This window comes from Bos indicus, chromosome 11 (assembly GCF_029378745.1).
Source record: "Bos indicus isolate NIAB-ARS_2022 breed Sahiwal x Tharparkar chromosome 11, NIAB-ARS_B.indTharparkar_mat_pri_1.0, whole genome shotgun sequence".
NCBI classification, from domain to species: domain Eukaryota; kingdom Metazoa; phylum Chordata; class Mammalia; order Artiodactyla; family Bovidae; genus Bos; species Bos indicus.
Genome location: NC_091770.1, coordinates 3,513,241 through 3,535,581, shown reverse-complemented (window position 1 = coordinate 3,535,581; position 22,341 = coordinate 3,513,241). Strand labels below are relative to the sequence as shown.

The following is a 22,341-nucleotide window of genomic DNA, read 5'->3' as shown; positions in this document are numbered from 1 at the left end:
AGGATTTCCTTTTGGAGTGTTGAAAGTGTTAAACTGTAACCCTCAGAGGGTGCCATTCTCCCGCTTCTGAACTCTATGCGTTTCTATAACCCAAGCAAAGGGCAGCTTGCACATACCAGCTGTAGATTTTCAATTCCTGACTAAGAAAAAAAGCTAACATTGTTCCCCAAACAGGAAGAGATTCAGGGTAAATGAGAAGGCTCTGAAATTGTAGCAATGTTGTTAGTTTTGTTAGTCAACCACCAAACAGAGGCTTGCCACATGCCTGCAAAGTGTCTTGGTCTTCTGCAAGAGATGGTTCAAAGTTCATGGGACTCTGGTTTCCTGAGCTTTAAGTGCACTCAGTTTCTAAATGACTACTTTGCAATAAGATTCAGCTGCTCAGGCTGAGATTCCAAGAGGATGAAACTACTTTCTAGATGTTGCTAGAGCCGGTGAACCCAGATCTCTGGAGCCAGCCTTATAGATGCTCTCTGCAGAATTATGTCTTCTCCTCCCAAAACACACACACAGTCATCAAGGCCGGGCAAAGGACCTCCCTTCTTTCCCCAAGGACCCATTTCCAAGATTAGCTGCAGGCACAGGAAGTAAAGTGTGTTATTTCCCCTTAATTAACTTTTTGGATATGATTATAAAAGTAGTACACTGTCATTATAGTAAATTATAAAATGGTCGTATCCAACTTTGAGCATTTGCCATACCAGGCACTGTGCTGAGAAATTCACTCCAATTGCTTCATTTCTTCTCCAACAACCCAATGAGGCACATAGTATTGCTACCAGTTTGCACATGAAGAACCTTGGGCTCAGAATGGCTAACAACAGTTATTGTTAACCATGGTTATTCAAAGTCACCTAGAGGCAGCACTGGGGAACAAAAGTCTGTTTGGGTTTAACCCCTACACTAGATTATTCTAATACAAGATGGGGTGTGTGAAATTCCTCATAGAACAACAAAAGAGGGACTCCTCTGGTGGTCCAACAGTTGAGATGCCATGCTTCCAAATCCCCGGTAGGGGAACTAGGATCTGCATGCCGAAGCCAAAGTAAATAAATAAAACAGGACAAAAGAAGCGCTTTGGGGATGAGGGCCATGTGAGAGAGGATGCAGCATATCCAGGGAAGAGTTGATACAAAACTATCCTGAATGGCACCCTCCCACTGGAGCCTGCTAATCACCCAGCTAAGACTCGCATAAGCTTCCAGACCTCCCTCTCCCTCACTTCCCTAGATCTACCGTCACCAAGTCCTCTAGGTTATCTGTCCCCTCTGTTGCCTTCCATTCTTCCATTCACTAATTCAGAAATGGATTGAGCCCTAACCATGTGCCAGAACCGAACCAGGCAGTAGGGGAGTGACAGTGAACAATCCAGAAGCAGCTCCTGGCCTCTTGAGTTCTGCTCCCACCTTTGTCCAGGCTCTTGTCCCTCTCTCCAGGACTGTCGAAACAAATCCACCCATGCCCCTTGCTGTGGAAGGGCAGAGTCCTAACCACTGGACCACTAGGGAATTCCCACACAGTAGTTCTAAACATGTCAATCAGAAACTTTTAGAGGTGGCCTATTTTCTCCAGCATGTAGCTTTAGCCTGACATTAAATCATGTAATCTGGATCATATTACCTTAAAAGTGATGCTCCATTTAAACCAAATCACTCACCCTTTCCTTAAGGGTGGCATGAGTTTTCTCATCCCACTTACTGGCATAGAATGCTCACCAAAGCCTACTCTGCACTGGCTTTTACTTCTCAGTCCCCCTTCCAGAGCAGCTGAGGACGGAGTGGCAGGCTCTGGCCAGCAGAGTCCCCCATTGATGGAACCCCCCACCACCCCCGGGGCCCCCGCCCCAAGCCTTGGAACCGCAGACATCGCATAGGCAATACACTAAGCTGCTGAGACCTTCTGAATCTATCACTGAATGCAGCAAGTTTGTGTGCCAGAAACACAGGAGGCCAAGTAATATCAAAACCAAAATGTTGCAGTTTGGAGCAGAGAAAGGTTTATTGCAGGGCCCTAAAAGCTTTCAGTAAGCCTTTTTCTAGGAAAGGTGATGGACGGGCGTGGTGAGTTGTTGCAAACTTCTTGGGGTCACATCCTTTGTTCTAGAGGTCAGGTCATGGTCTGGTCACAAGGTTCCTGTAAACCTCCACCAAATCCACCAAACAAACGTAGTAAAGCACAGAGTAGTAAAGCACAGACTGGCGTACTGCAGTCCATGGAGTCACAAATAGTCTAACACGACTTAGCGACTGAACAACAAATGTTATTCTCTGTTCTGAAAAGGAAGGGCAAGGTCCCAAGACTCAGCTCTCCCTCTGATGCCCCCGCCCTGGCAAAGGCCGGGTGGGGTGTGTGTCTCTGCTGGTGCCTTCACCCTGCCCAGGAGTGTTCCTCCAGCACCCAGTCTTGGTCCTCCTGCCAGCACCCTCAGGACCAGGTCCCCAGACCCTGCTCAGCCATCATCACTGGGTGACCAGAACCCAGCCAGCCCTCAGGCTTGTCATTTAACCTGGAGAGAACCATTTGTACAGGAACAGGAATACCCATTCTAGCAAATACTCATCAGGACAATTCCCAGTTCCTGACAACTGCCCTTGGTTGAGAAGAGCCCCACCCACAGAGGCGGACCTGAAGTAACCATGTGCAAGGTCCTTGCAACTTAACCCTCACCTCCAGCCACTTACTAGGAATGGACTACTGATCTATGCTGTTCCCAGTTTTGAAACTTGAAGGGAGAGACTGAAGCTGGCTGAAGCTGGTACCTGAATGGCAGTGTCCACATACTCCAGTTGCTGAGGCCTCCACAGACTCGGGCCTGTGAAGACCACTTCCGCCATTAGAAAGGAGAGAGGTTCCCAGGGCAGCTGGGCCGGGGGCTCTGGAGCCACCGAGGATGCAGCCCTCAGCCTGTCCTGGGACCCCCAGCTCACCCACTGGCCCCCAGGCTAGAGGACCTGGAGGGTCCTGGGGAGAAGGCTGCCATCCACCTCCCACAGCACCCTCCGCCATGACGACCACTGTGAGGGCGACCGTTGGGAAGTGAGCAGGACTTCTAACGGACACGCTCTGGGCCTTACGCTCAGGATCTCGCGAGAATTGTCGCGAGCTAACGGCTGCGCGCCGCCCCACCCATCTTATTAACAGAAGTCTCTGTGCTACCGCAGGGCTAGCCAGTGCAGAGGAAATTCATGTCTTTGCTCCTGCTAGTCCCTCTGCCTAGAGAGACCTTTCCCCTCTGGCTCCTCAGGTGAAATTCCTTCGTTTCAACTCCAATATGTCCTCCCCTGGGTGAGGGTGGCGGGGGTCTGTCATCCCCACCTCTGTACTCGCCGGGCTCTATCACCTCTGTTTCAGTCCAGAGAGGCGGCCGTCTCTGCACCGGGACGTCCGGAGACCAGGGGCTGTGTTTGGCTAGTTAATTCTGTCTCCCACAGGGCTTAGTCTTGCGATTTGTACTCAGGAGTAGTCAGTGAGCAGCAGACATGAGTTAAGTCAGAGCGAAAACCATTTTCCCCCAGCCTCATTGTAACAACTGGAGGATGGAAATGGAAACTTGACCCTTCCCAACCTGGAGGCCACAGGGATTAGAGAGGATTTCAGGTGAACAGGCGGCTAGGCGGTGTGTGTTGTTGGGGGGGGGGGGCGGGGGTGGGCAGGGTGAGCGCCGGCAGTACCTCAACATTGCCATCCCTCTTTCACAACTGAAGGAACCCCTCAGCCTGTGCAGGATCTGGGGGAGCTACTACTCAAGAACTTCTGCAGCTTGCAACAGTTTACCTCCTGGGTACCATGGCGATGGGAAATTGGTCGTCATGGCAACCTCATTATTGACAAGAAGCTGCAACCGCGGGCAGATAGTGAATGAGGACAGGAAACGCATTAAGCACGGGAGCATCAAAGTCAAGAGGCACAAGCAGTCCTGGCCAAAGTCCCTGCTAAAGTGACTGAGATTTTGCAGAACTAGTCACCCAAAGGGCATCCAGTGACCCTCTCCTGGCATCCAGCGCCCATCGAGGGCCCCATTTATGACGGAACAGAGGCGCCACATCCTCTAATTCTCCCACTGCTGCTGCTGCTAAGTCGCTTCAGTCGTGTCCGACTCTGTGCGATCCCATAGACGGCAGCCCACCAGGCTCCCCGGTCCCTGGGATTCTCCAGGCAAGAACACTGGAGTGGGTTGCCATTTCCTTCTCCAATGCATGAAAGTGAAAGTGAAGTCGCTCAGTCGTATCCAACTCTTAGCGACCCCATGGACTGCAGCCTACCAGGCAAGAGTACTGGAGTGGGGTGCCATCGCCTTCTCCGAATTCTCCCACTCGTTCAGTGAAATCCTAACGCGCTTCCCTGACCCAGCAGACTTTTCAAGAATCCGAAATTTGGGCATACAAGCTTAGAGCTAGTGGCTGTGACGGCGGTCTCCTCCCTTCTCCCGGCCTGACTTTCTAGCGCCCCATCCAGTGATTTCTCACCCAATTATGTCGCCCCATGCCTAGACAACGATATCAGTTGCGAATTTTTATGAATGAAAGTGTGTGTGCGCGCGTGGATGTGCAGCTTGATAGGCTGGAGGACACGTCCAGAGAGACTGAACTGTCCCGGAGAGACCCTGAACCCAGGTCTGGAGCTACTGTCCCAGGGTAGGAGGAGGAGCTCCCACTCCCACTATCACGCTGTCGGGTTTCCAGATGAGTTGTGCAGGTGGAACCCCTAGCAGGGAGCCCTGAGCGAGTGAATTGCCTGTCCCGGGCACGGGGTCCACCGCCGCGGAGATCACAGACCCGGGCTCGGGGTTTTCTTTGCTGCTGCTCCTGTCATCCTCGGCCACATCCCGCGTCTAACTAGGGATACCCACTTCAGAATGACAACGTTTAAAGTCTCAGCAACAGCATAAAATAAGGCAGCTGTGAATTGGAGGATTCCACGGAGAGGAGAATAAATCGGCCCTTCCTCCAGTCATCCAGCCCTTGCCCGGGAAGGCTGGAGCGCAAGGGGTTGCTGGCCGCGCCCCTCAAGGATTGGGAGTGGGGGCGGCTGCTGAGCTGGGGAGAAAAGCCTGAGGATGAGGACAGAGAGCCCGTGTGATTATCCGCTTAGGGGATTGCTAAGAATCAGAGGGCCCCCCACCCCGCCCCTTCTTGCTCCTAAACGCTAAGCCCCTAAGGCAGGAGCAGCCAAGATCTCGGATTATGATTTTATCATTAAAAAAACAAAAGTGACTGTTCACTCCCCCAGAGAATTTTAATTCTTTGCCTCTTCCTCAGCCCACCTGTCTCCGGATCCTCAAGGCTGAGTAGGATCCAGTGGAGGCAGTCCCCCGACCCCCGTCCGCATTCTCCTTGGCTCCTGCTCCCTCCAAGTCGTGGTCACTACTTCCTCAGGAGCCGCGCACACTCGGGGAGACTGCGCGGGACCCCAATCTGGACCCCGGGGAAAGAGGCGGCCACGAGCCTCTTCTAGGACGGGCGGCCGTGAAGGCGGGGGCGTCCGGGTACCCGGGATCTTGGGGAGGTGTCTTGGGGGTGGTGCCAGGTGCATCCTTTTGCTGAAGGAGCCCAGCTTCTTCTGCCTCCAGCCTCGACGGCTCAGCCTGACTTGGCCCAGCGCGGCGGCTGCGGGACGTGAGTAGAAGGGGGTGCGATAGATTTAGAAAGCAGGGACGGCCTCTAGTCCTTTGATTGCTGCTGAAGGGATGTGTGTGCCGGGGTGGGAGCAGAGCTGGCCCTTGCTTCTGCCCCTTTCTCCCCTGTTTCAGCACCGGGGGCTTCGGACAGCGCCGCGCCCACCAGAGGGCCCCGCGACCCTAGTTCCTTGAGCGCATATCTTTAATCCACTTTCATACTGGAGTCTGCGTCCCCCGCGCACCTCCCAGCGCCCCAAGAACCATCAGCTCAAGAGCCCCTAAATTCCTTACCCCACCAAAGTTTGAGCTCTCCGCAGCGCGCCTGTGCCTGGCGGAGCGTCTCCTCTTCGCTCTGGACAGCAGCGCCCGCCTTGCTCGCTCCCACACGCTCCAGCCCCAGGACCCTCCTCTGCTGGCAGCGGAAGGAGCCGGTTGCCTCTCTCTCTCTCTGCGAAAGTCAGGTGAGGCTCTGGAGCCTCAAAGGCGGTCCCGGAAGAGGCCGAAGCCGCTCGAAGCCGTACCCTCTGAGGCAAGAGGGGCGAGCCAGGAAGAAGCAAGCAGCAAAGTCCGTCTGTCAAATCTGGACTCGCTCCTAACCGCGAACAGCCTCCTTGGACTCCTTCCTGGGATTTTGTTTTAAAACTGGTAGTGTAATTCACACCGCATGAGGACACAGCAGAGATCTGGGAGTTTGAAGTTTAAAGGTGGGAATATATATCCCCTTAAACTCATTTACAATCTTAGGCGGGAGAGTTTGAGAAACAAATGTCTCTTGGGGATATGGTGTATTCTCCTTGCAGAGTTTTGGTTTCCTTCTGTCACACCAGACAACACAGATTCCCTGAACCAAAACTTTAAACCTACCAATCCAGCTGGTATTCATTGCCCACTATGGAGGCCAAAGGTGCTTAAACTCTTTTTGAAGAAAAAAACCTTTTAGCAAACTCACTTTTGCCACAGAAGGTATATATCTGACACACACATATCAAGGATGAAGACCTAATCTCACCTCCTGTTCACTCTCCGGTTCTGGATGAACAGGTCCCAGGAGGAGTCCAGCTTTCTTTTCTGGGACAAGAAGCCTCTGGGTTCCAGGTTCCCATAAATTAACACCCTTACAGGAAGAAACTCTGAAGGAGCAGATCCCCCTCAGGACCCTGAAAACCAGAGGCTTCTCTGAGGACTTGAAGTACATGGCATTTCCTGAACATACCTATCAAACTGTCTATTCATGGAGGAAACTGTCTTCAGAGGGCAAGCTTTCAAGTTCATGCAGATTTGAAGGGAGAGATGAAGTGTATCCCATTCACTGGAGAAATAACGAATTAGACATATGTACACACATTTATCTACAGAAAGGACACAAAGCCTAGGAAAAAAAACTTCCTTGAAAAGTCAGGCTAAATTGTTCAGATTCAAAGGATTCTGGTTATAGGAAAACAAATGAATGGAAATGGTGAATCAATAAAGTTGAAGCCACAGAAGACGGAGAAGAAGAGAGTTTTTGTTTGGTCATTTGGGCTCTTGGAAGAAACCTGAATTTACCACAAGAGAAAAAAACAATTCATGAGACCATGGTCTCCTTAGCCCACAGAGTCTCCAACATACATCATTTACCCTGGGCAATTTTTTTTAAATAGTCCTTATTATTGAGAAATGCTGCATTTCTTCTAATCCCTGTGATTTATACAAGTAAGAGCTGTTTCCTGTTGGCTTGTCCTCAGGGAAGACAGGAAGCAGGTGGTTATCCTCTGTGGCCCAGAAATATTTTAGAGCTTTTAAAGAATCTTGAATGCTGATTTTGGAGAAAGTAGTAGTAGTAGCTATCAAATAGGAGACAATTTTTGAGGCATAATATTAAAAATCCATTTGAACTTTGTTTTTGAAATGTAGACCATTTCTAAGATCTGAAGGGGAAAACAAGATCTTACAAAATTGATCATAAGCTGGAGAAGTGCACTGAATCTGATGAAATAAAGTAGACCATCTACTATAGGACTGAGCACATAATTGGGCTATAGGGCATTATGTGGGTGTCGATAATTATTACTGAAGAACCTTTGGCACCTGAAAGATGGAAACAGATGAACTGAGACTGGGAATGAGCAGAAGGAGCCCACAGAAGATGTCTCTGTGAATTTGCCTGGAAAGACTTCTAGGAGCAAGATCTTTGACTGCCAGTTTAGAGGGTCCAGATTTGGCCAAAGACACACTTAGTGCGGTGGCATCTGGGGATCTGTCCTATTGCTGAAGCTTCATCTGAGGTACAAGATGGTGTGTACGGATGGCATCTTTGTCAAGAGGCAGGACACAGTCAGCACCAGGCAATTCCCGATGAGCCAGCGGGATGTCCTCACAGGTCCATGGGATCCAGAGACTCAGCATAGGGATTGTCAGAAACCCAAAGCCTTGTGCCAGAAGAGGAAGACCACAGTGTGAAGGACATGATGGAGGACACTACTTCCTTATTCTGATGGGGCAGGTGAGATTGGGAGGAGGGAAGACTGGGTGGATCCTGTGTTGTTTCAGTCTCAGTCAGGGCTCACTAAAGCAATGAGAAGGGGTCTGTGGGGGAAAGGGTCACACTCGGCCATCCAGAGCTGAGGAAGGCTGGCCCCAGGGAAGCTAGGAGACCAGTTCTGTTCACCTGTGATTTCAGTGCCAGAGAAATGAAAGGATAAATACTAGCCATGCCCAGAAGGGTTGAGTTAGAACAGGAGCCTGGATAAGTGTGGCTTAGGGGACTCCCTGGTGATATGGAAAAACCCAGATGCTGGGAAAGATTGAGGGCAGGAAGAGAAGGGGGTGACAGAGGATGAGATGGTTGGATGGTATCACTGACTCAATGGACATGAGTTTAAGCAAACTCCAGGAGATAGTGAAGGACAGGGAGGCCTGGTGTGCTGCAGTCCAAGGGGTAGCAAAGAGCCTCAGACACAATTAAGCAACTGAAAACAGTGATATTTAGTTTTATTTTAAAATTTAGAAATGGTGTGATTACAGTCTATATAGTCTTCTGGGATTTTTTTTCCCAACCAATAATTAAGATTCAGTGACGCTGTTGCTTGTAGCCATAGGTCTTTTAGTTTTACTCTGTATATATACAATTTGTTATTTATTCTGTGTGCGTATGATGTACTTTCATTTTAAAAAACTAGGAAGCGGAGCAATATTTTTGCTATCCTAATTACGTAAAATCTGCCCAGTCCAAACACTTCAGACATCCTGCTACTAAGTCACTTCAGTTGTGTCCGACTCTGTGTGACCCCATAGACGGCAGCTCACCAGGCTCCCCCATCCCTGGAATTCTCCAGGCAAGAACACTGGAGTGGGTTGCCATTTCCTTCTCCAACGCATGAAAGTGAAAAGTGAAAGGGAAGTCGCTCAGTCGTGTCTGACTCTTTGTGACCCCATGGACTGCAGCCTACCAGGCTCCTCCGTCCATGGGATTTTCCAGGCAGGAGTACTGGAGTGGGGTGCCATTGCCTTCTCTGCAGACATCCTGGGAACCTGATAATTACAGGCTGGTGTTGAAAGGCACATAATTTGTGCCCAAAGGTGGGCAACAAGGCAGCTGCTTCTGCCGGGGGCCATATGGTGTCCCTTATGTTAAAGAACACACAATCTGATAAGCAGATAAGCCACACTAGCAGATGAGAAGTAGAAACGCACACAGATAAGTCCACTTATCAGTAAGGGGAAGGTGTCGGCCAGCCCTGGCAGATGGCCTAGATCCTTGGTGAATGATAAAGGCAATTTGTAGGCTTGGCTTTTGGGAAATAAAATACTTATGCAGAGGCAGACAGGGTTCACAGGAGAGACAATCATGCATCAGTTTCCCCAGCAAAAATGCTCCTAGTCAATGTAAAATCATCTGGGGGAAAAATGCCTGAGGTAGGGAGAGGCAATTGTGTTTAGTTTTTAAGGCCCACTTTGCCTGCTTCCTTCTCAGACCATGAAGAAAACCTCTGTTTCCCTCACCTACCTGGCAGTTGGAAGAACAGAAGGAAAATAAATTAATGAAATATGGAGTTATGAATTCTATCCAAATGTCATTAAGAGCCCAAGGAGGTCCATGGTACTGTGGATCTAAGCTACTTTGTCCTGGGAGCCACCCCCTTCAGGTCAGCCTTGCAGGCAGTGGAAAGGTAGGAGCTGCTGAAAAGGCCTATGTGGGTGGGAGCCTTCTCACTCTGTACAAATCTCCTGTGTCTGACCACCAGTGCCTGCAATTCCACTCTCAGAATTTCATCCTTTTATTTTCAAACTTTGGTTCTTTTTAAAATGCCAGTAACTCCAGGTGCTAGAATGTGGTGGATAAAGAATCAAATAAAAAGTTCTGATAAGATTGAGGAGAGCATTTGATGATGCTGGAAACCAGTGAGGGTGGCATGGTGTGGATATCACGGCGTGGGGGAGGGGGTGCTATCAGAGGGGGCCAGGGCCGGATGACAGACACTCAATACTGAGGGCAAACTTGGCCCCCATTACAGCCACGCCTGGTCCTGGCCTCGGAAAATCACTTGAGTGTTCCTCTAAGACTAAAACCTTCCTTTTCCACCCAAATGGAAGGACAATTACCTTTGCAATTGTAAAAGCTGACAAATGTGTACGGAATGCAAGGCTGCTTGAGTGGATTGCAGCATGAATGCCATCACAGACGCTCATTAATAGATGTGAGTCACCCTGGGGCTCAGTACTGCTCAGGACCACATTCTCATCAGGGCCTGGGGGAAACACATGTAAGTGTCCTGTACATTTCAGTATAGATGGAGTGTGTGGCTAACATGCTTTCAGGAAATATGGCAAATAAGGGGTTTAAATCCAGATCCAAAAAATGCTTGAGAGCTTTCAGTGATGGGCTGAAAATACAGACCAAGAAAAAAAAAAGTAACAGGAACAAGGATAATGTTCTGCATCAGGGTCTAAAAAATCAGCTGTCCCAGTACAGAAGAGGAGACATGGCTTAGCAGACCTCATTTAATATGATGCGAAGCCTCAAGATGATGTATTTCTACAGAATTAGCAAAAGTTAAGGAGAATGCTGACTTAATAGAGAAGTTCAGTTCAGTTCAGTTGCTCAGTTGTGTCCGATTCTTTGCGACCCCATGAATTGCAGCACGCCAGGACAGCCTCCCTGTCCATGACCAACTCCCAGAACCCACCCAAACTCATGTGCATTGAGTCGGTGATGCCATCCAGCCATCTCATCCTCTGCCGTCCCCTTCTTCTCCTACCACCAATCCCTCCCAGCATCAGAGTCTTTTCCAATGGGTCAACTCTTCTCATGAGGTGGCCAAAGTATTGGAGTTTCAGCTTCAGCATCAGTCCTTCCAATGAACACCCAGGACTGATCTTTAGGATGGACTTGTTGGATCTCCTTGCAGGCCAAGGAACTCTCAAGAGTCTTCTCCAACACCACAGTTCAAAAACATCAATTCTTCAGCCCTCAGCTTTCTTCACAGTCCAACTCTCATATCCATACATGACCACTGGAAAAACCATAGCCTTGACTAGACAGATCTTTGTTGGCAAAGTAATCTCTCTGCTTTCTAATATGCTATCTAGGTTGGTCATGATTTTCCTTCCAATGAGTAAGCATCTTTTAATTTCATGGCTGCAATCACTAGTGATTTTGGAGCCCCCAAAAATAAAGTCTGACACTGTTTTCACTGTTTCCCCATCTATTTGCCATGAAGTGATGGGACCAGATGCCATGATCTTAGTTTTCTGAATGTTGAGCTTTAAGCCAACTTTTTCACTCTCCTCTTTCACTTTCATCAAGAGGCTTTTTAGTTCCTCTTCACTTTCTGCCATAAGGGTGGTGTCATCTGCATATCTGAGGTTATTGATATTTCTCCCAGGAATCTTGATTCCAGCTTGTGTTTCTTCCAGTCCAGCGTTTCTCATGATGTACTCTGCATATAAGTTAAATAAACAGGGTGAAATATACAGCCTTGATGTACTCCTTTTCCTATTTGGAACCAGTCTGTTGTTCCATGTCCGGTTCTAACTGTTGCTTCCTGACCTGCATACAGGTTTCTCAGGAGGCAAGTCAGGTGGTCTGGTATTCCCATCTCTTTCAGAATTTTCCACAGTTTATTGTGATCCACACAGTCAAAGGCTTTGGCATAGTCAATAAAACAGAAATAGATGTTTTTCTGGAACTCTCTTGCTTTTTCAATGATCCAGTGGATATTGGCAATTGGATCTCTGGTTCCTCTGCCTTTTCTAAAACCAGCTTGAACATCAGGAAGTTCACGGTTCACGTATTGCTGAAGCCTGGCTTGGAGAATTTTGAGCATTACTTTACTAGCCTGTGAAATGAGTGCAATTGTGCAGTAGTTTGAGCATTCTAGAAAAGAGGTGAGGCTTGCTTAGAGCTTCTCATGTAAACCTACCTGGATTATTTTCATTTTGGTTACCACATTTTTAAAAGGTGTTCCACAACAGAACTTCCCTGGTGGCACAGTGATGAAGAATCCACCTGCCAATGCAGGGAACATAGGTTCTATCCCTGGTCTGGGAGGATCCCACGTGCCCTGCAGATCAACTGCGCCCGTGCACCACAACTACTGAGCCTGTGCTCTGGACCACAGGAACTGCAGCTATTGCGTCTACGTGGCAACTACTGAAGCCCGAGCCCGTGCTCTGCAACAAGAGCAGCCAGTGCAGGGAGAAGCCTGTGCATCATGACGAAGAGTGGCCCTGGCTCCCCACAACTAGAGAAAGCCTGGGCAAAAGCAGTGGCATGGCCAAAAAGATAAGTACTGCCCAGTCATATTATAATAAACTTTAAAAATCTATTCAATAAATCAATTCTACATTTTGTTATGTTCTAGTTTTTCTTCACATACACATGTTCTCTTTTACAGTCATAATAACGTGTAAATACAAATTTCGTTACTCTACTTTTAATTGTCTTGAGGAATAGCCTAGCTTGCTATTTGGATTCTAATGCTTTTCTGGTCACAGCCAAAACATTTATCACTGGCCATGATCATGGCCAAATGAATTACATAATCAATAGAATGATTTACACACTTACTGATCTTTTCATGTACATTTAAATTATTTCCCATTTTTCAGTCTTTTAAATGATGGCCATAAGCACATGCATAGAATCTTTGCCTATTTTTGGTAATTATTTCCTTATGTTCCCAGAAGTAGGATTACTCCAAAGATGTAAACATCTGAATCCAAGAGAAGTTTTAGCAATTTCTATTGCTAAAAATCATTTTCCAGTTCCACCATTTTTTCACCTGTATTCTATTTTTCAAATTTCATGCATAAACTCTACCCTATTATAGTTTTAATTTGCATCACAGTAAGATGTAGTAAAGTTGAACATTTTCTCATGTCTGCTTATTACTTGTGTTTCCTCTTGGTGAATTATTGATTCGTGTTCTTGGCCCATTTACATTAAAGTTGATGCTTTTCCTTTCAATTTTTATGAGCTTTTTGTGCAATACTGAGAGAAACTTCTCTCTGATTTATTTGATGAAAATATTTCTCACAGTTGGCTTGCCTTTGAGTTATAATGTTTATTTTATAGACTTACAAAACATTTCCCACTGAGATTCATTCAATTCACTGAAATCCTAGAATGCATACTTTCACTACATATATGTTGCCTACTCCTTTTTTGATGGTTTTACATGTTTTTATACTTAATATTAACTTTTTAATACCACTGGACTTGTTCTGACATATAGTCAAGAATTTTACTTAAAATCTTTGAAACTTTTTAATTAATGTGGAAGTCAAGTTCTTCATCTATTAAAAAAATTTTAAAGCCACCTACTTGTCTTATTCCAAGATCCTCTAATAGACTATTGAGTGGACAAATACATGATTGTCCAGGATACCCCCACCATTGTTCAGGATTCTTCAACCATGCTATGTCAGTTACCAGCTCATTAGCTCTCAGCTCCCCAGTATTACCTGCTTCTCAGTGCAATATTAGGCATCTGTTTTGTGCAGAACGCAAGATGTAAAGCTGACTCCGTACAGGAAGCAGGAAGGGACTCTTCTGCCTCTTCTGGCAGCTGCACCGCTGGTCAGCAGAGAGGGAGTGAGCAGGACCAGCGGTCTCTGCCCCATCCCCACCCCACCGCACTTCTGCCTAAACCACACGGCTCCTTGATGATGTCTCAGCCCCAGTCCTACCTGGTGGTCGCCTGCCGGCAGCTCTCTCAGCGTGGACACCTGGTGCCACAGCCCATCCTGCCTGGATGGCTGCTCCAACTCCATCTGCTTCCCTATGCCCTCACCCCCCAGATTTGTCTCCTGGGACTTTTGGTGCTACAACCCTCTGACACAAGCATCAGAGCTCTAGGTCTCCTCCTCACACAAGTGCCCTCAATTTCTTTGCACACCTGTGTGGCTTACCCCATCTGCATTCTGCAAGTTGCTTCCTGCTGGCCCAACAAGTGCAGATCAGCTCAGGCCTATGCAAACCAGGGACCTTCTCTGCCACCCACTGGCCTGCAGTTACGCCAGATCCAACAAGGTCTAGCCTTTGGGAGGAGGGGTTCCATTCCAAGTTTGTCTCCCCTTGGTTACTCCCCTTCAGCCCTGGGGTGTCATGTAGATTCTCTCACATCTTGTGGTTACCCTTTTATCATAGTTTAATGATCTTTATAGTAATCTCCTCCTGTTTAAAATTATTGTGTGGTTTCTGCCTCTTGATTAGATCCAAACTGATATAGGGATATCTTTTATATTTTTATCTAGAGAAGAGGATCAGAAAATTTTTCTTAAATACTAACTGGATAGTAAGTATTCTAGGCTTTCAGGCCAGATGGTCTCTGTCACAAAATCCAACACTCATTCATGTTAAAAAACAAAATAAAACCCCAAACTCTCAGAAAATTAAGAATAAGAGGAAACTTCCTCAAGTTGATAAAAGTCATCTTAGAAAAGCTTACAGTTAGAAGTTAGAAAAGCTTACAGTTAAAATCACACTTAAATTTGAAGAGATCAGGAACAAAGCAAGGGTATTCGCTTTCAGTCCTTCTGTTAGTGTCTGTACTGAGAGTCCTAGCCAGGGCAATACTGAAAAACAGAATGAGCAATTGGCATGAAGATGAGGAGAATGTAACTGCCATTACTCAAAGACAGCATGAATGTATGCAGAAAATCCAATTTACAAAAATATTATAACTAATAAGTAAATTTAATAAGATTGCAGGACACAAAGTTAATATACAAAACTCAATTGTATTTCTATATAATCTAGCAAAAAACAATAGAAAATGAAATTTAGAAAGTATTATTTACAATTGCATCATAGACATAATTCTTTATTCTATGTGTAAAACTTGTAAACCATTGCTAAGAAAAATTACTAAATAAATGTAAATATATACCACGTCATGGCATATGTTTATGAAATCTCAATAATTTAAAGATTTCCCCTCATATTAATCTATAGATTTCATGCAGTCTCAATCAAAGCCCATATGTGTGTGTGTGTGTGTGTGTGTATGTGTGTGTGTGTGTGTGTGTGTGTATACAACTGATTTTTTGATAAGTGTCAAGGCAATTCAGTGTGGAAAAGAAATTCATTTTTAAGAAATGTAGTGAAAAAATCAGGATGTGTATGAATAAAACAAATCTCAATTCCTATTTCACTCTACACAGGAAACTTAATTTGAGATGGATCATAGACAGACCTACATATGAAAGCTGCAATCAAATGCACAGAAACAAAAAAACAGAATATTTTCATGATTGTGTAGTAGGCAAAATTTTTTTAGACAAGACCAAAAGTTACTAACCATAAAAAACACAATAAATTATACTTCACCAAAAAGTTTCTTCTAATCAAGAGATACCATCAAGAAAATGAAGAGGATAGTCTACAAAATTAATTGTACACGCTCTTCAATAACATATAGACTGACAGACGGGCAGACAGACAAGCAGACTGAGGGACTGTTTCGGATTAAAGAAATCTAACAATAAATGACAACTAAAGGCAACGTGATTTTGGTTTGGATCCTTGACTCCAGCAATTTTTCTGTCAAGGGTGTCATGAAACAACCAATGAATTCTGAACAAGACTGTAGTTTAATAATAATTGTGTTAATAATAGTTGTGTGTCACTGTTAATTTACTGATTTTGATAATTGTACTGTGATTAAGTAAGAGGATGTTCTTGTATTTAGAAAACACTGAAGTATGAAATAAAGAAGTAACATCTCTGTTAGTGTCAAATGGTTCAGAAAAAAGAATTAGTATGTGTGTGTGTGTAAGACAGAAAAAGTTGACATGCTGATTGGTAAAATAACATTTTTTTTTTTTTGGTAAAATAACATTTATGGGTCCCAGGTGAAGGGTATATGGAAATTTTTTGGACTATTTTTGCAACTTTTCTGTAAGTCTTATTTCATAATAAATATTTAAAAAGGAAATGTATAGACATAAAATACTCACAATACATATATCTGACAAAGGAATTATTTCCAAAATATATAAAATTTATATAAATCAATAATAAAAAGACAACCCAATTAAAAAATGGGAAAAGTATTTGAACAGACATTTCACCAAAGAATATATAGGGATGACAAATATACAAATGAAATGGACTCTGTCATTAGTAATCAAATTACAAATTGGAAATGTAAATTAAAACCACAGTGAAATACTACTGCACACCCATTAGAATGACTAATGAAAAAGTTAAAGTAAATATGGAGAGAATATAGAGAAGCAAACACACGGTGGGAATGTACAATGATGCATTTGTACTTTGGAGAACAACTTGACACTTTCTTATGACGTTAAAAGTACCCCAACCTCATGATCCCTCATTTCCACTCTTAGATGTCTTTTTCTCAAGAGAGATGAAAACATACATCATCAAAATGGTTTGCACACAAATGTTCATAGCAACTTTGTTTATAATAGCCCCAAATTGGAAATAAATCAAATGTCCATCAATACATGAAGGGATAAACAGATTGTGATTTATTCAAACATGGAACATTACTCAGGTCTAACTTACTTGAGATGATGACGTGGCCCCCACGGAATGGAGGTGTTTGAAAGCTGCTGATGAAGGGAATGTGGTTTGCTTTGTCCCTCTTAGAGCTATGACACAGCGCAGCAAGAAGTCACAGGCACTTGGAATTTCAACCCCTTGAGTGGAGGCTGAGCTCATGAAGTAAAGGTTTCCAGGGGAAGTGATTCAGAACCTCTGGGATGACTTCACGCAGTTTATTATTCACAAGATCAGAGTGACATTTAAATCATGCAGATGTACCCTGCTTATCTGTGAGTGGACACAGCACACACTGGCAGTGCCACAGAGCAATAAATAACACATTTTAGAGGAAACAAGGGTATTTTACATTTCCGTTTGACTCTGTGAAATGCGGCTTTTGAATTTGCCTTCTCTATTGAATTCCAATTTCTCACCAAGTAGCTGTATAAAGGAATTTATCTTTTTTCTTCTGCCTCTCCCCCACCTCCTTCCTTTCGTTATTTTTGTCTTTCTCCTTCCTCTCCCTCTTCTTCACTTCTCTTCTCTGTTCCACCTCCTCCCTACTCTGGCTTGTACCTACTGTTTGGGGTGAGGGTACAACCACCATTTTCTCCTGCCCGGTGTGAGTTCACATCCTCTGTGTGTTGCATGGGTCCCACGGTTACCACGAATGCTTGTTTTGGTTGTGGAAGGAGAATGAGGAGGGAGATTGTAGGAAGCAGATCTGGGAGGTTCTTGAGGGAATTTTGGATGAAGGAGTCTCCTCCCACGCACCTGACCCCATTCCTCAAACCTGCCCATTGTACAGATAAGAAAACTGAGGCACATAGTGGGGAGTAACAAGCTCAAGTTTTTTGTTGTTGTTGTTGTTTTTTTAATCAAGGAGTGTTACTGGCACACTTGGCTTTTCTCTCTCGCTCTCTCTTTTTTTTTTTTCCTGTGGCTATACTGTGTGGTATGCGGGATCTTGTTGCCCCCAGAGGGATTGAACCCATGCTCCCTGCAGCAGAAGCATAGAACCCTAATCACCAGACCACCAGGGTATGCCCTGCTGCTGCTAAGTCACTTCAGTCGTGTCTGACTCTGTGCGACCCCATGGACAGCAGTCCACCAGGCTCCCCCATCCCTGGGATTCTCCAGACAAGAGCACTGGAGTGGGTTGCTATTTCCTTCTCCAATGCATGAAAGTGAAAAGTGAAAAGTGAAAGTGAAGTCGCTCAGTCATGTCTGACTCTTAGCGACCTCATGGACTGCAGCCTACCAGGCTCCTCTGTCCACGGGATTTTCCAGGCAAGAGTACTGGAGTGGGGTGCCATATGCCCTAGCTCTAATTTAAATGTAGTTCTGCTACTCACCAAGGACCGCCTTCTGTGACCAGGTTCTGGCTCTCTTTCTAGCCAGATGATCTGCCCCGAAGTTCCCCTGTTATGCCTTCAGCCTATTAAGAAGCAAGCTCAGGATTTTGCAGATCAAACAAAACTGAGGGTTTTGTGCTTTTGGAGAGATAAAGCTTGACCTTTCCTTAGAAGTTACTTCATAACCATCCCATGCAGTGCTTGTTATGTGGAGAGAGATGCTGAGAAAATATGCGCCCTGTTGGTAATCATGGTTACTACCTTCAGGGCACTTACTCTGAACAAAATACTGCAAAGCACTCAATTCATTTACTTTTCTAATTATGAAAGGGGAAACTGAGGCACAGAAGTGGCCACCACCATAGAGCTAGGCTGGCACCAGTGGTGGGTTCTTAAGCACACACTTAAGCTGGGTCTCTGCACACCAGAAAGCTGGGCCCCCAGATCCTTCTGGGGACTCAAGATCCTCCCACCAGACACCTGGCAGAGGGGTGTGAAACCTCAGGCCACCAGGGTTGTTGTTCTCTCTGTGACATCGTCAGGATTCACCCTTCTCCCCCTGCAGAATCACTAGGAAGGTTACGGGGCGGGGTTGGGGGGGGAAGGGTTGTTCAGTCAACAGAAATTGATGAGGTCAGACGAGGAATTCAGGCGGGGCGTTATTGAGACTCATGCGGCACAGGAAGAGAAAACTAGAAGCAGGCGCCCTTGCTGGCTCCTCCCTTAAGAGGGGTGAGGGCGGGAGGGATCTGTGGGTGGGGCTGGAGGGGCGGCTTAGCTGGTCGGCCTGCCCCCTGGGTAGCGCTGTGTGCAGGCAGCATGAGCAGGACCCTGCTCAGGGAAGCGGCAGTTGGGCTTTGGCCTTTTTGTATCTTATTGTTCGTGATTTGTCCCAACTGCGCATGCCTGCAGTTATTTTCAGTCCCTTATAGTTAGTGGGAGGAGGAGGAGAAGACTGTTGCTGGAGGAGACGTTCGTCCAGGTGCAAGCACTGCAGCAAAGGGTCCCAGGTCCCACCCTGTCTTGGGAGAAGCAATCTGAGGCCACTTATCCTGAATGGCTAGCTCTCAGATGGGTTGGCTACTGAGGAATCAGTAAATGTTGCACCCCGCTCCGTGGTATCTCATTGGTTGCCCCCCAAACAGCAATCAGCTGTGAGTTGAGGAAATCGTCCTTTTTGGTTTAGCTATGCCTAGTGATGAGAACTCCAGCGTCCTTGCCTGGAGAATCCCAGGGACGGGGGAGCCTGGTGGGCTGCCGTCTATGGGGTCGCACAGAGTCAGACACGACTGAAGCGACTTAGCAGCAGCAGCAGTGATGAGAAAGTTGGCAAAAAGTGTTCCCGGACCAGACCCATTTTATTCCTGATTGTAGCATCTGGCTCATCTGTAATTGTTATACTAGCCGGAGGATATTGGACATACAATGCAAAATACCACCATGTAGGGATCAAACAGCTGGTTTAAGGGGTCAGATGTGGCCAGGCCATGCTCCATGTGCGTCTTTATGGGAGGCCAAATCAGAAAGGACAGGGTGGGCCTTCCTGAAGACTCTGGGTAACATAGAGATCCCTTCCAATCCGCATGCCCTGGGGGTTGCTGGGGAAGCAGCAGCCTGTCAGTGCTGGCCACCGCTGAGGCCCAGTGTTAGTTATTTCTCTACAGCATACATGCCCCCGTTGAGGGAATTTTGAAGCCCAGGAGTGAGGCTACCTAAAGGTCCATCCATTTCACAAATATACACTGAGCACCCACTGTGTGCTTGGCTCACCTTGTCACACTGAAAAAGACCTCCTACTCTTGTGAATTAGCTGGGACAAAGCCTCAGGGTCATGTAAGACACAGCTATTCTCTTCCTGGAACAAAGGTTAACTCTCTTCTGAAGAACTGTTTGGGAATAACAGAAAGAGTGCTGTGCAGGCTTCCCTGGTGGCTCAGGTAGTAAAGAATCTGCCTGCAGTGCAGGAGACCTGGGTGCTATCCCTGGCTCGGGAAGATCCCTTGGAGAGGGAATGACTACCCACTCCGGTATTCTTGCCTGGGAAATCCTAGGAGGAGACTGACAGAGGAGATTGGCAGGCTACCGGTCCATGGGGTTGAAGAGAGTCAGTCATGACTAAGAGACTAACACTTTAACTTTCAGGAAGTGTGCTGAAGCTCAGTACAGTCACTGGGGTCTTGGGGAGATTCATAGCACTTTGACTCAAAGGGGTGCTTGGTGAGGGCCTCCATCAGCCACTCAATGCCTGGAAGGAGGGAGCTTATTGAGAGACCACGGCGCATGTCTGGAATGACAGAAGGGGTATCTGGGGATTACAGTGCACACAGGAAGGAAATTCGCAGAGAAGGATGATGGGATGGTAACTTCTCAGTGGAGGATGGCTCTCTGCTGGGGGGTACGCATAGGCTCCTGGGGGTGAGAACCCTGGGAAAGCCTCCCAGCGCCGGGGAGATTAGGTGAAATGAGGTTGGTGCTGATGCTGAGTGCACGGTTATAATCTGTCCTGCATGGATCTTGGCTGCTTTAAGTGGTGATCTCCTCTTCCTCACAAGGTATGGGGGTAGGGATTCAGAAGGCCCCTGCCGTCTCTCCCTGGGAGTGTTATTGATGCCAGTAGCCATGGTAACGGCTGTAGAACAGCTGAGGTGTAATGATTTCTCACTGTGTGCCTCACCCTGTTCCAAGTCCTCCAGCCATTCATCCCCATGAGAGCCTGTGAGGCAGGCACGATTTTCACTCTAGGTGCCCAGAGGACCTTCTGTAGGGACCACGAGCCTAACAGTCAAGAAGTGAACTGGCTCTGGGTCTCGGAGGCCGAGTTCTCCTTGACCTTGGTTGGAGGGTGTTTGGGGCTCAGACCTGGGAGGGAGAAGTGTAACAGTATTTATGTATAACAAGAGTATTTCCTCTTGGATCACCTGCTCAGGTACTGGTTCCCTATGTGTGATTCACTGAGATCCTGCTCAGGAGCTTGTTGAAAATACAGAATGCCAGTTTCCACCCCAAGCCTTCTGCATTCGACTGCCTGGAAGTGGAGCCCAGGATTCTGCATTCTCAACAGGGCAATTTACTGGCATATTAAAATCTCTAGTAGATGCTGAAGAGATCAAGAAGAGATGGAAAGAACACAGAGAACTATACAAAAAAGATCTTAATGAACTGGGTTACTATGATGGTGTGGTCAGAGTTAGACATTCTGGAGTGTGAAGTCAAGTGGGCCTTAGGAAGCGCTGCTGTTAATAAAGCTAGTGGATGTGATGGGATTCCAGTAGAGCTATTCAAAATCCTAGAGGATGATGCCATCAAGGTGTTGCATTCAATATGTCAGCAAATCTGGAAAACCCAGGAGTGGCCACAGGACTGGAAAAGGTCAATCCTCATCCTAATTCCCAAGAAGGGTAGTACTTAAGAATCTTCTAACCTCATCTCCCATTCTAGTAAGGTCATGCTTAAAATCTTTCATGTTAGGCTTCAGCATTATGCAAACCAAGAACTTCCAGATGTCCAAGCTGGGTTCAGAAAAGGAAGAGGATCTAGAGGATCTCTAGATCAAATTGTCAACATTCACTGGATCATGAAGAAAGCAAAAGAATTCCAGAAAAACATCTACCTCTGTTTCATCAACTATGCTAAAGCCTTTGACTGTGTCGATCATAACAAACTGTGGAAAGCTCTTAAAGTGATGGAAATACCAGACCATCTTACCTGTCTCCTGAGAAACCTGTATGCAGGTCAAGAAGCAACAGTTAGAAAAGCCAGTATGGAACAACTGATCGGTTCAAGATTGAGAAAGGAGTATGACAGGGCTGTCTGCTGTCACCCTGTTTGTTTAACCTATACGCTGCTGAGCACATCATGAGAAATGCCAGGCTGGGTGAGTTACAAGCTGAATCAAGATTGCTGGGAGAAATATCAACAACCTTAGCTATGCAGATGTTACCACTCTAATGGCAGAAAGCGAAGAGGAACTGAAGAGCCTCTTGATGAGGATGAAGCCGGCTTAAAACTAAATATTAAAACTAAGATCATGGCATCCGACCCCATTACTGCATGGAAAATAGAAGAGGAAAAGGCGAAAGTAGTGACAGATTTCCTCTTCTTGGGCTCTAAAATCACTGTGGTGACTGCAGCCATGAAATCAGAAGATGATTGCTTCTTGCCAGGAAAGCTATGGCAAACCCAGACAGCGCGTTAAAAAGCAGAGACATTACTCCGCCGACAAAGCACAGATACTACTCTGCCATATAGTCAAGGCTATGGTCTTCCCAATGGTCACGTACAGTTGTAAGAGCTGGACTGTAAACAAGGCAAAGCACCATAGAATTGATGCCTTCAAACTGTGGAGCTGGAGAAGACTCCTGAGAGTCCCTTGGACA

At 46.3% G+C, this 22,341-nt stretch overlaps 1 protein-coding gene and 1 long non-coding RNA gene across 6 annotated transcripts in view; one reads left to right on the top strand and one right to left on the bottom strand.

Moving 5' to 3' along the window:
* CNGA3 (cyclic nucleotide gated channel subunit alpha 3) overlaps positions 1-6,091 on the bottom strand; it is a 37,676-nt gene extending 31,585 nt beyond the window's left edge. The window contains exons 1-2 of one of the 5 annotated variants that reach the window (XM_070798255.1): positions 2,928-3,034; positions 2,760-2,812 (exon numbers count right to left, since the gene is read on the bottom strand). The gene's annotated coding sequence lies outside the window, so the exon portion shown is untranslated. Of the gene's footprint in view, positions 1-2,681; positions 3,079-5,908 lie in introns of those variants that run through there. The other 4 variants (XM_019969755.2, XM_070798256.1, XM_070798254.1 and 1 more) reach the window with 4 other exon arrangements.
* A 361-nt stretch (positions 6,092-6,452) lies between these two features.
* Positions 6,453-9,963, top strand: LOC139185708 (uncharacterized). Its single transcript, XR_011569191.1, has 2 exons — positions 6,453-8,099; positions 9,570-9,963. It is a non-coding gene; the product is annotated as an uncharacterized lncRNA (long non-coding RNA).
* The last annotated feature ends 12,378 nt before the right edge of the window (positions 9,964-22,341 follow it).